Genomic DNA, 13,263 nt, shown 5'->3' with positions numbered 1-13,263 from the left:
CCCTTAGCTACATAGCAAGTTCAAGGCTAGCTTGGGATAAAAGAAACCCTTTAAAAAAAAAAAAAAAAAAAAAAGAATACTAGCCAGATCTGCCAGTTTTTCAAAATAACAATAATAATAATAATAATGTCATGTGAAATCTGATTTTTAAATGTTAGCAATCAATTTCAAACTTCTTAAAACTTAACCCAGTAGAGACAAATAAAGCAGGGCTCGGTGCCATAGCCCGCCTACAGATCAAGTGCGAGCCTGTTACCCACAGGCTACCCCATGTGTCAGCAAGCCTGATGGTCCTCATCTTTTCAGAAAGCCTACCCCAGCACCCTCAGCATCCTTCTCCACAGGACAACTTGGCCAGGGATGCTTCTTGGGAGGAAAATGAAGATAAGAACTGGAGATCTGGCAGGCGGCACAAGAGAGAACTGCAGAGGGAATCCTTAAAAGGATTTAGAAGGATTTTATTGTACTTGGTGAAGCACAGCAGGGGATAAGATCATAAATTCACCCCTGAGAACAGCCTGGGTCTGAGACTGTGTGGAGGTCGGGGGTAGAGGGCAGGGGAGGGTGGAGTCTTTGCCTCTGTTGTGCTGGGCTTTCTGTCTGCAAGTCACCCCAGCACCAGACTCAGGTGCCCCGAGTTCTGATAGGCCCAGTCTCAAGTATAAAGTAGTTAGGCTAGCTTGGGCTTCACAAACCCATCTAAGTATCTCTCTGAGGCCAGATGGAGCTGGGATAAACTGAAGTCTTCAAAAAGCCCAGACCAGGGAATTTGCTGGATGGGTCACAAGTATGATTCAGTGGGTTTGAAGAATTCTCCAGAGGACTCAGACCACAGTAAAGTTTTGAGAACTTCTGCTCACATCCTGGTCCTGCCGCCCTCCATGGGGACAGCAGTAGTAGGCTTGCTGGTCATAGGACAATGCTGGCTCCCTCCAAAAATCACTGAAGAGGCTACTCTTAAATTTTTCCATGTGGAAGCTGCCGGCCAGAAGGAAGACAGCACAGTCCTTGCTCTGGAACCCGAGGCTCAGAAGAAAGCAAGAAAGATGGATGCATGGGTCCTTCTGTTCGAAAAGGCAGGGGCCTAACAGAGCACCAAGGACCAGCCATGTTTTCAACATGGGACGCAGGCACTGGCCTCCAGAACAGTCCACTGAGAACCTTTATGTTGGCCTCTGTTATTTATGTCCCTCCTCCGGCACACTGCCTCCCCGCGTCTCTTGGCATCTCAGAAACCTTTGTTTGCCCCTTAGTGGGATCTCTTTGCAAATCTCCCAAAGAGGAGGTCCTCTCAGTTCCTGGCCCTGCTCTGGAGTCCGACTTTGTTCCATCTGAAGAGCCCCTCCCCCACCTCCCCCTCTACTTGCACTTCCCGCCCCCTTTCTCCTGGTGTAGACACTGCAGAAGCTAGAGAGTTCTTGGGACAGGTCCTCAGCTGACTCTCTGACTCTGCCATCTGTCTCCACCCACGTGCTGAGTGAACCCAAAGCTTACATCCCCCAGGGCCAAGCCTAAGCATCTCGTTAAAGAAGCCCCAGGCATAGGAGGCACACTCGCTGAGCATGGTTCCTGAGTCCCTCCTGCTTCCCTGATGGAGGAGAAAAGTCAGTACCAATTTCCCCAAGCAGGTTACTCCCTCTCCTCTCAGACAGCTTTCCCACCTAATCCCAAATCTTGCTGCAACTTCTGCCAACTCAGAGACCTCCAGAGTCCACCCTGCTCTCTCCAGGCTGCTGACTGAGTACAGGACCCAGAGACTGCCAGACCAGGTCCCACTAGGGACAGTGAGCAACTACAGCATAGGAGTCATTCTGGGGCCCAGGGCGCTCGTTCTTTGGCTTTGGTGTTACTGCAAAGGTGGTGCAGGCCCTGGACCGCAGGGGCAGGAAAGGCCCAAGGCCGCCAATGGAGAAGGCACATGTATGGCTGGTATGGTATGGTGGAGAGCGTGAGTGGCTCCCGGACGGCCACACATAAAATGCGCCCCCCCGCCCCCCGACGTGACATCTGCAGTGTCCGTGACAGTTCAGAGTGAGGTTGGCCCTAAGGACAGAAGACTGGTTCGGTGGCGTTCCCACGATAGGGACTCACGTGGGGAATGAGGCTCGGGTCCTGGTACTCGCTGAGCCTAGGGTGGAAGAGCGTCCCACGACCACTGAGAAAACTGGAGTGGTGGATGCGCCTCAGGCCAGGAGCCCTGGGAGGAGCAGCGCTGGGACTTAAAGGGTCGTCACCGGAAGGCAGGGGCCTGCAGGGCGCAGGAGATGGTTATGGGAGGAGGAGATGGTTATGGGCAGGATGGGGAGAGTGCAGCGCTGCGTTCCGCTAGGACCCAGAGTCCCAGAGACTCTGGGTCGGGTCAGGGTGCGTGGCATCGCAGTGGCGGGTCCCGCGGTGGCTCCATCCTCCCGCCCCCCGCCCGCCCCTCTCCCCGCCCCGCGCACAGTCCCCTCCCTCCGTCCCGCCTCCTGCCCGGCCACCTCCCTCAGCTGCTGCCGCGCCGCGTTGCCGGCGCACTTGCAGCCCGGCGGGCACCAGGAGGCGGAGGCGGGACGGTCAGGGGTCCTAGCGCGCAGGACAGCGGCCCTGGGGCCAAAGTTTGCGGGCAGCCCCGGCAGGCCAACCGGGTCCCACGTGCCGCTTGCGGCACCCTCTCGCATCCTCACCCCGGCATCGCTGCGCTGGGAGACAGAGCTGCGGCCCGGCTAGCTCCTAGGCGGGGACGCCGCGACGGGAACTTAAGGTGGGAACTTCGCGGGCTGCAGCCTGGCGGGACCCTGCTCCTGCAAGCGGCGCTCTGGGCTCTGCACGTGACCGCGGCCCCGGTACCCTCTGCGGATACCTAGGAGCCCCGGAGAGGCCGCCGGGGCGATGCGGCATGCACCCACGCGGCCGCAGTTTGGTCCGGCCACGGATCCTTTCCAGGGGTCCCCGGAATGCGTAGTGCGCTCTGACTTTGCGTGCAGGGTTTTTGGGGTCCCACGGGAGGAGTTGGAATGCGGGGAAGTCTTTCACTGTCAATAGGCACGGAAGGCAGCATCCCCACCAGCGGGACTCATTTAAGTCATTCATTAATTACGAACTCAGTGAAGGCTTATGGACCGCCTACTGTGTGCAAGGCCCTAGAGACAATTCAGTGGTCGCAGGCCTTAGCATCTAGTAAGAAAGTTAGAGGTCTCCTTAACCTCAGTGTACCCGGGATAAGTGGCCCGGCTTTGCTCATAGTTTTTGGGTGTGGATGGAAAAGAGACGAACTCGTTCATTCTCTGGGTTGTACAAAATTTGGTTGAGCACCTGCTGTGGGCATCTCACTATGCCAAACACTCAGTGTTCATCCATTCATTTATTCAACAAGCCTGTATTGAACAATGGCCGAGGTTGCAACAGGACAAGATCGGGGGAGAGGTTGAGACTCTCAGGCCCTGCCTCAGAAGGTCACAGCCTGCCAGGGTGGCCCGCTGCTACAGCACATGTGTATAGCAGATTTAAGGTTGGTGCTTAATGTGTTCATTCCTGGGGGTGGGGGGTCCGATCCCTGGAGAGGAAGAACTGGGCTTTTAAAAGCTCTTTAGTGGGGGCTGGGGGTGATGATGAGGGCTGAGAAGGTTCATCTAATGTTAGGTGAGCACAGCCTCCTCCTAGTGATGGGGTTTAGAAGCTAAACTGTCACTTTGGCACACATTTTGTTAAACACTTGCAAGTCAGAGGTACTTAAGGGGTGCTAAACACCTGAGTTCCCCAAGTGGATAATAGGTGGGAGGCAAACGCATACTCACCCCTCCTTGGTGACATCTGAGCTAAGTCCACAGGAAGGTGAGAGGAGGGGGCGGGGACTGGTCTGATTCGCTGGAGAAAGGAGGACCTGCCAGACTATAAATCTAGGTAGATATTCCCTGGGGTCTGTTTGACACCCCCAACCCTTCCCCAACATGCACACACACACACACACACACACACACACACCTCTGACGGCACTCAAAGTCACTGCCTGGTGTCTCATCACCAGGTTAAGTGGTACTCCTGGAGATTAGGGCAGTGGCGTGTGCACACGGTGGGTTTTTCTACCTGTGGGTCTTTATGCTTTTGCAGCTTTGCACAGGCACATGCTGTAGTGGGTGGGGAGGGAAGTGTGGCTAGGCATGGAGGCTTGGCCCCAAGGGATTTCTCCTACCAGCCCAGCTCTGAGCCAATCCATTCCAGTGGAAAAATGTCTGCCGTGGGACACACTCCAAACCCACAGGGGACGAATGAACCGAAAACAAGTCACCCTGAGCCTCTTCCCAGAGCTGGAGGACCCGGACTGTGAGTGTCTTGCAGCCTGATGAGGCAGACTCCTGGGGGGCAGTTGAGTTTTGTGCATTGGGTTGGCAAGGGACTCTGGCAAAAGGTAAGTCACCTGCCTCAGGGACAGAAAGACAAAGATGTTTCCTGAACACAGTAGCTCACGGGGGCTGCCCCTCTGAGAATCTACTCTGGGTTGGCTGCCTAAACCCAGAAAAAAAGAGCCCACCTTCCCTGTCCCTACCCATGGAGATAGCGGCTGGTGATACCATCTAAATAGAATTAATAAAATCAGAAGGGATAGAGGAGGCTGCCAAGCCTTGGTAATTTTACCTGGCAGACTGTCCTTAATGAACAAAGTCAGCATATGAATCTGCCACAGGATCTGAACTGTGCCTCAAGTTATCCCTGCTTCAGGCCAGCACCTGCCCCAACAGACAGTTGGCATAGCATCCCCTCCTTCCTGCTGAGCCCTGTGAGCAGCCCAGCTAGCTGGTGCTGTCTCCAGGTCCCCATTGCTCCTCTGTGTTAACCAGTGTCCCCCAATTTCTGACCACAAGGAAGGAAGGAAGAGGGAAGGTCAGTAAGCAAGCCCCAGGGCTGGCATTTAATCCCCAGTACCAAAAATAACAACAACAACAACAACAAACCAGGTATAGGATCCTGGCCAAAGAGACAGGGCTTGATTACAGGTGACCCCTGGGGCTCAGTTGTCTGTCAACCTAGAGAAAGGCCCTGCCTCAAAAACAAGTAGACAGAAACAACTACTGAAACACACACACACACACACACACACACACACACACACACACGAAGGAAGAGGCTAATACAAAGGATGTTCTGGCCTCAAAAACAAGTGGACAGAAACAACAGCTGAAACACACACACACATGCACACGCGCGCACACACATACACACACACACACACACACACACGAGAAGGAAGAGGCTAATACAAAGGATGTTCTGGCCACAGTTTTGAAAAGCTCCTGGTAGAGTAACCGTGTGCACCAGGAGCCATTTTGCCAGCAGCAGAGCCCAGTGGCTAACCACACAGCCTGCCTATTTGATTCACTTTCCCACATTTTGGTTCAGGTGAGGCATGGCGACAAGAGCCCACCTCCCAGCGTGGAACTCCCCGGGCACTTTGACCCCTGCTCTCCGGAGACAAAGCTGAGGTGTGTGGGAGTGACAGATGGCAAGTGGGAAAGACAGACTTCCACAGGCAGCAATCCTGAGGGGAGGGGGCAGCATGTGAGGACCTGGGCGGCCTAATAGCTGGATCTATTATAATTAACGATTTAATTGGGGGTGGATGCAGCGAGGCCAGCCTCTGAGTCAGCCCAGCCAGGAACCCTAATCCTGACAGATGAGACTCACCGGAGAGACCAGAACCACATGGAGCCTGGGAAGAGAAGGAAGGGAGCCTCGGGTCCCCTGCTCAAGTTAGAGATGGTAGTCCAGGAGCCAAACCCCAACACCAGAAGCTCAACAAATACTCTAACTTCTAGGAATCTGCCTAGGGTGTTGTGTTAGACTCCCGACTTTTATACAAAGTGTTCATCAACATCTCAGAGTCTGAGGAGATAAGAACTCCCAATCTTGTCTTGCTGGGTAACATCTGCTGGTGAGAATCCACACTCCCCCCCCATACCTTCTCCAGTGTCTAGAAGGCCTCTTGAATGCCTTGGCTCATGGCCCGGCCTTGCTGTAACCCCTGTGACCATGGTCATATCTCTGGAGGCCACAATGATGACCCAGAACTCCACAAAAGCAGGGACTCTATTGCTTTCCTACCCTGACTTAGTGCAAACATAAAGATGGTGCTGTTTCTCGGCCTGCGTCGTCACCTGCTGCTCCCAACCCCCAGGCCTCCCCAAAAGCTTGTCTACAGAAACAGATAAGGTCCAGTCCCTCTCAGGAATGACGTATGTCCTGGTCCCCACCATGACAGTAGAATTCAGGGATCCCGCAGACCATCACAGTCCCCTACTGCCAGCCATGAATGTTTGTTTCACTGAGCCTCAGTTTCCCCATGTTGCCTTTTAGGAAAGAATGTAAGCCCCTGAAGTTAGGGCCCCAGTATCACACCTTGGTGCTTACCGAGTGTCCTGTGGAGGGGCATCTTAGGGGCCAGAACCTTTTCACGTGAGGACCGTGGGCCAGAGATTAGATGATGTCGCTGAAGGCTACAGAAACCTCTACTCACTGGCCCTCAGAGCAGCTCTGCAAAAAAAACACTATTGCTCATTTTAAGGGGCAGGAGAAAGCTCTTTGAGACCAGTGCTCTGTGGTCGTGGATGGCTGGCTTGAGTGCAGGATTCTTCATAAGAGCAGTGGCCATGGTTAGCCACATCAGGCATGGACATCTTGTCCGTTGCAATTACTCCCTTCTCAGATCCAGACCCCTAAGCCCATGGTGGACGCAGTGCTACTTAGAAGTCTCTCTCTGAATGAACATTTATCTTTGGAAATGTTTGCTGGGCCTCAGTTACAGCTCCCGAGTGCCATTTTTCTTCCAGGAGGAAGAACGAGAAACAGCCTCAGGGTTGCCGTGGGTCTCTGGACTCCTGGAGGAGAATGGGATGGAGGCAACCCCAAGGGAGATGAGTGACTGACAGCGCAAGGGAGGGGCACTCTCCCATTCTGCAGTGAAGCCTTAAAATTGCCATGAAGAGCGGGTTGGTCGGTCTAGCAGAAGGCCCCTTGCAGCCCTGGGTTCTCCCAGCACGTATGGAACCCTCCCTCCCACTCCTCTTTGCGTCTTTAGATGTGATGGTTGTTACGGAAGGAGCAGACAGGCTGGTTCCATGGCGGAGGGAATCTCAGAGGGACACCAGGAGCTGAGCACTCACCTAAGACAATTCCCAAGCTGAAAGCTTTATGGCCGCTTGTGCTTTTGTCCATCTGTTGTTAACCTAGGCAATATCAAGTTGTGGGACCCACCTGTTCACCCCCTAACTCGCTTCCTCCTTCACCGGAGCTGGGCTGTCTTGTCTCCCCGGTTTTTCTCCTCCCTTCCCGTTCCCAGGCTTGGTCTCCCCACCTCCCTCCATCACTCTGCATGTTACACACAGAGCCGTCTGCATGTTGGAGTCCTAGTCGGGAGTAGTGTGCTCATTTACATAAATAGCACCGTGCTGTAAACTTCTGTTGCTTTTCCCACTTGGCTTGTGCTTTAGAGACCCAATTGTTTCTGTGATCCTACACAGACCACAGCCTTGCATCTTCCGTCTTTCTCTAGCAAGAGCCACCAAACCCGTCCCTGGGGACACATGTTGGGAACATCCCACTGCCTCAAGTAAAGGGGGTGACATTCTTGTATCTTGTTCATCCCTGAGACCAAAATTCCATGAAGCAGACCCCCCACCCAAAGGTTTAAAGGGGGGTGATTTGCCATGGCGCTGTCTCCTGTCAACCCTGTGGCTCCAGAGCAGGTGAACATTTCTTTGTTTCCTTAGCAGCCTAGAACAGCCTCCCTGGAGGGATGGCCAGACAGTACTCCCTCCAGCCCTAGGCTATGGGAGTCAGGTGGTGCTGAGTTCAAATCCTGGCAGGTCAGTTCAGAGGAGACACCCTTGGCTGGTGGGTGGAGATGAGTGATAGACACTTGTCAGATCCAAGACTGAGGCGTCAGGTGTCTGCCGTTCAGGCACTGGGCCAAGCGCATCTCTCAAGTCCTCTCTTTACCATAATCCAAGTGGGTAGGAACTGCTGGCACCTCCATTTTACAAATGCAGAAGTCCAAAGTCAACCGGCCATCTCAAAGCTGATGGATTCTTCTGCTCCGTTCCACCTCCAAGTAAGCGAATCATCTGATTAGCTCCTAGGGGAGGGAGGCCCAGCTCAGTCTCTGCCACCCCTCCTCCTCTTCCCCCATCTCCTGTTCTTCTTCTTTGACAAGGTCTTACTATGTAGTCCTGGCTGACCTGGAACTCACTCTGTAGACCAGACTAGCCTTAAATTCACAGAGATCTGCCTGCCTCTGTTTCCTGAATGCTGGGATTATGGGCGTGTTGCCAGGACACCCGGCTATTTTGTATGCTTATTGCCTAAACTGAATGGTTTAAGTTAATCCTCACTGGTGGGCTTGTGGTTCTGTAAACCACGGGTTTAAAGTGGGTCTGGTGGCTACAACTGGGAGCTGGCGAGGCCACGCCCCTTTCTGATTGTTCAGGAAGCCCTTGACTTGCCTGTCTTAACCTCTGCTGGCTGCCCACACTGGCTCCCAGCTCCTCTTTGTCTTCCAAGCCACTGATAGCCTACCATAGTGACCTTCCTCCTTCTGTAGCCTCAGGCCCCTCCTGCTGGAGAGTGCTCACAGGATCTGGATCAGATGTGTGCCTGGAGTGGCTCACATCTTCCTGATGTATAACTCCTGTGGTGTCTGTCTGCACTGACCTCTGAGATCTGATGTGGAGGACTTCAATAGAGTCCTAGGGTCTGGGTACTGTACTCAAGTCAGGCTCCTGCCTCTGTACTTTGAGATAATGCTGCTAGCCTGGGTCCTCCCTGAACCACACACTGGTCAGGTCGGTTCTGACCCTCTGACCTGCCTGTGAGATTCTCCCTCCTGCTGTCTCTTTCCTACACTTAGGTCGCATCTTCCCCTGTCCATCATCCACGCCAGTTTTTGTCAGCGGCTTGCTCCTTCCCACTCTCGCCTGTCTCAGTGCCACCTACTGGTCGCCTCTGGAATCGCCCTCCTCTCTTGTCCCCTCCCTCAGGTTCCACCCCTCAGAAAGTTCTGCAGGCTCTTCCTCCAAGCCCATTGAAGCCATGCCAGCCCGAGTCCCCTCCACTTGTCCTAGCCTTGCTCCTCTGTTCCCATTGTCCTGTCTTGACCCCCAAGCCTACCCCTGACACTGCCTGAGAAACCCTGCCTCACATAGATAAAACCCTGTGACACACAAGACCTCCATACCTGCACCTGCTGACCTCCAAATACATCTCCTGCTTCCTGCCTTGTCTGCCTCCCGGCCTGCCCTCAAAGCTTGATCAGCCAAGCCCACTTGCAAGACAGGGCAATTGGAGCTGTCCCCCCCATCCGGAGTAAACCGATCTGAAGAAGCACAAGACTGGGTGCTTCACATGCACAAAGCCCTGCCCCATGTCTCCTCGTGGGCCCTCCAGATAATGTTGCCACACCACTGTCACTCAGCTCTGACTTACCACAGCAGTCGCCATATCCTGAAGTCACTGGTGCACTTACGTAGAAATTCAGTCCCTCTGTCCACCATCACCAGGTGCATGAGGACAGAGGCAGCCTCTGGCTTGCTCTCTGGTGTGTCCCCGGACCCAGCATAGCATCTTATACATGGGAACGTTGAAGAACGAAGGAATGGCTTAACTCTTCCACAGCCCCTTTCTCAGCCAGCAGCCTCTCCCGAGCCTCTATAGCCCCCAGTCCCTGCAGCCAATATAACTAACTCAATCAATGAACGGACAGACATAAAATCCTTGGGAAGGATCGGGCTGCAGAAAGCAGCATTCGTGTCCAGGAGCTGCCTGTGTCCCTTTTGATGAATGTGTTTAACTCTGAAGTCTAGAAATGCCAGCCGCCCTGCTGTAGCCATCAGATTAGGGACCACAGGAGGAGAAATGAACCCCATCCCCCCTTCAGCAGATCAGCCCTTTGACCTCCCCTGAGCTGTGACTTGGAGGACAATGTTATCTGTAGCCCTCACCCACCGCCCTCTAGTCCTAACCACCTGCTGGGACAGGTAACCCCATGTAAGAATTCCACTGTGAGCCGGGCGTGGTGGCGCACGCCTTTAATCCCAGCACTCGGGAGGCAGAGGCAGGCGGATTTCTGAGTTCGAGGCCAGCCTGGTCTACAAAGTGAGTTCCAGGACAGCCAGGGCTACACAGAGAAACCCTGTCTCGAAAAACCAAAACCAAAAAAAAAAAAAAAAAAAAAAAGAATTCCACTGTGTGCAGGAGACCCAATGAGCCGCTAATGGGGAGCCTCTGCCGGAGGGCAAGTGGGAGTGCAAGGTGCAAGGGAGACTCCTGGAGAGAAGAGGCTCTCGAGTGAGCATCGGCTGGGGAACGAGGTTCCCAGGCTGTTCTAGCCAAGTCAAGCACGGCTCTCCTCTTGTCTCTGGTGGCAGGATAAAGCGGCAGAGTTGAGAAACAAGGAACTCTTGAAGCACCTAAAGGGATTGTTCCCACGCCTCTGAGGGATCCCGGCAGGCTTAGCCGGAGGACATGGGTTCCAATTTTAGGAGAAGTGTAAATCTCTCTCAGCCGCTCTAAAATGCAGTCATCGACTTCAAACAGGTGTAGGCTAGTTCCCCAACACTTGGTCTGTGGAGCTACAGCTTCCTCCCCACCCCCCACCCCCCGCCCCCCTCCCCGACTGTGCAGGGTGCTAAGCCTCTGAAGTGAGCACCCTTCCTGCTGGGTTCCCCTAAGATCAGCTGTGTATTCCTGACCCCAATTGGATCCCCCCCCCTCCTTGTTGGAAGTGACAGGTCTCCACCTGCACTGTTTGCTTCCATCAGGAACTGAAGGGAGAGATCGGTTTTTTTGTGTGTTTGTTTGGTTTTTTTTTTTTCCTTTTGTTTTGAAACGGGTCTTCCTGTAACTCCCAGCGGCCTCCACTTTGCTTTGTAATGCAAAAGCACTGCCCTTGCCCCCAAAAGGAAGAAGAAAAACAGATTTCTGGAGGCAAATCTAAGTAGTCCTGGCCAGGAGAAACAGATTGAAGTCTGTTCCACCGTGAAAGTGGTTATATCTTATTCATGACAGAACAAAGAAAGATATAAATCAAAGTATTTACAGAATACAGCAATGGGGGCCACAGGTAGTGAATCAGCAAATCTAGTGGGCTAGTGGGATGTATTCTGAGGTCTCCTCAGTCACGGGGACATTAGGTCAGACACGGGTGTCGGCAATGAATGGCTTTCAAAGGGACTGAAAATAGCCCAAGATAATTTGGTTCTGGTCTGCGACACTTTAACAATCCACAATCCTCCAAGTTCAGTCATTTGGCATCATAGAATATTTAACACAGGTTACAGCTTCCCCTCTGTTTCTTTCTGTCTTTTTCTCTCCTGCTAGGAATTTCACTTCACATTAGCAAAGACCAAACTCAAAATTACAACTCTCCTGCCTCCACCACCCAGCACTTGGGAAGCAGAGGCGGACACATCTCTGAGTTCAAGACTATCTTGGTCTATAAAGCAAATCTCAAGACAGTCAGAACTACACAGAGAAAACCTGTCTTCAAACAAACAAATGGTGTCTCTGGGGCTGGAGAGATGGCTCAGCTCTTAAGAGCTCTGGCTGTTCTTCCAGAGGACCCAGGTTCAATTTCTAGGCTCCAGATGGCAGCTCACAAACAGACTGTCCTTCCAACCCCTCCATGGGCACTGCACATATGCTGTGTAGATGTGCATGCAGACAAAACACCCAATCACATTAAATAAATATTTTTTAGGGTAATGTCTCACTGCATATCTCATTCTGGCCTTCAATACAGTAATCCTCCTGCCTCAGCCTCCCGGGTGAACTACCAAGCCCAGTTATAGATGGTGATCTTAAAAAGCCAAGTGTTACCTAAGCATGACAGCGCAGATCTGTAAGTCCAGCAATCATTAGACTGAGGCAGGGGGATCACAATTCTGAGGACAACCTGGCCTATGTTACGTAGTGAGATTGGAAGAGGGGGGAATATTAAACTTTTGCTAATTTCCTATGTGTCCATTTAGTTCTAGAAAGGTCTTTTGAGTAACCCAAGGTCTCAAATGCCTACAGTACAGGAAGCCTGCGAGTGAGGTAGGGTGGTAGTGAGGGAGAGTGTTAAGGCTGCAGTAGACTGGAGCGGGGCCTAAAAGGCAGAGCCATTTCTCAACCGGAATTCGGGCCACGAGTGCATCTTTTTATATGAAATTGCTTAAGTATCAGAAGTATTTGTAAACCAAGCTGAGCCTAGGAGCTGGAGACCGGTCAGCCCCTCATTCTCTCTCTGGGTGTCGACCGCTCACTCTGAGGCTGGGAAGAAAGGAAGGTCGTGGTTGCTGATAGTCTGACCTTTGCTTTCTAAAGCTGCACATGCCGCAGGTTTATGCACAGTAAACGCTCTCATCCGGCAAGTGGGTCGTGGAGCGTTTACACTGCTGGGTATAGGGATCCAGAGATAAGTCAGGCGTGCTCCCTCCCCGGAGAGCAGACGGTCCTCAGAAGTATCCAAGCTTGCACACCAATAACCGTAAAACTGGCTACCCAGTGGGCCTAAGAGCATGGATCAGTGAGTAAAGTGCTTGTTGCTGCAGTATGAGGACCTGAGTTCAAATCCCTGCCTCCCATGTAAAGAGCCAGGCGTAGAAGAATGTGCCTGAAGCCCCAGCACTGAGGGACAGAGAAAAGTAGATCCCACGAATTCACTGATCAGACAGTCAGACTGAAGCATCCAGCTTCTGGTTCAGTGTGAGACCCTGACTCAAGGCATGTAAGAATGGGAACATGTGAAGACACACACACAACCTGGGGCAGATTTATTTTGAAGCACCTGGAGCAGCCAGAGTTGGCTCTGTGCTCTCCACCCCTGGAGTCTACAAGGTGATATTTGCCAACAGGGGAGTAAAACAGGCCCTATTTTGATATCCAGACATGTCTTTGCCCATTGCCTCTTATGTACCTGTTTCCTGTCTGTGGAAGTGATAAGGGTGTTAGGAGAAAAACTAAGATAATAACCAGCCAGTACTGAGCACCTGGCCCGTGTCAGGCTCTTTGTCCTTTCTGAGCCTGTGGTGTGGGTCACATGGTTAAACCCATTTCATAGGTAGGTGACTTACCTGGACTGTGTGGCTCCAAAAGCTATCACTTCAATACGAGGGCTTTTCCACTCAGCATTTGGGGTATTGAGGGCCGGATGACTTTGGTGGGGGCTGTGGTGGGCACTGTGGCTGTTGAGTTAGCAGTGGGGGCTGTGGTGGGCACTGTGGCTGTTGAGTTAGCAGTGGGGGCTGTGGTGGG

The 13,263-nt window shown here is 52.8% G+C and overlaps 1 protein-coding gene across 1 annotated transcript in view; it reads left to right on the top strand.

Moving 5' to 3' along the window:
• Positions 1 to 2,508: 2,508 nt before the first annotated feature.
• Positions 2,509 to 13,263, top strand: part of Kcng1 (potassium voltage-gated channel modifier subfamily G member 1) — a 20,954-nt gene continuing 10,199 nt past the window's right edge. The window contains exon 1 of the mRNA XM_021155412.2: positions 2,509 to 2,743. The gene's annotated coding sequence lies outside the window, so the exon portion shown is untranslated. The remainder of the gene's footprint in view (positions 2,744 to 13,263) is intronic.

The sequence above is a fragment of the Mus caroli genome, chromosome 2 (genome assembly GCF_900094665.2).
Source record: "Mus caroli chromosome 2, CAROLI_EIJ_v1.1, whole genome shotgun sequence".
NCBI lineage: Eukaryota > Metazoa > Chordata > Mammalia > Rodentia > Muridae > Mus > Mus caroli.
The sequence above is the reverse complement of the archived record's forward strand: the minus strand, read 5'-3'. Positions and strand labels throughout refer to the sequence as shown.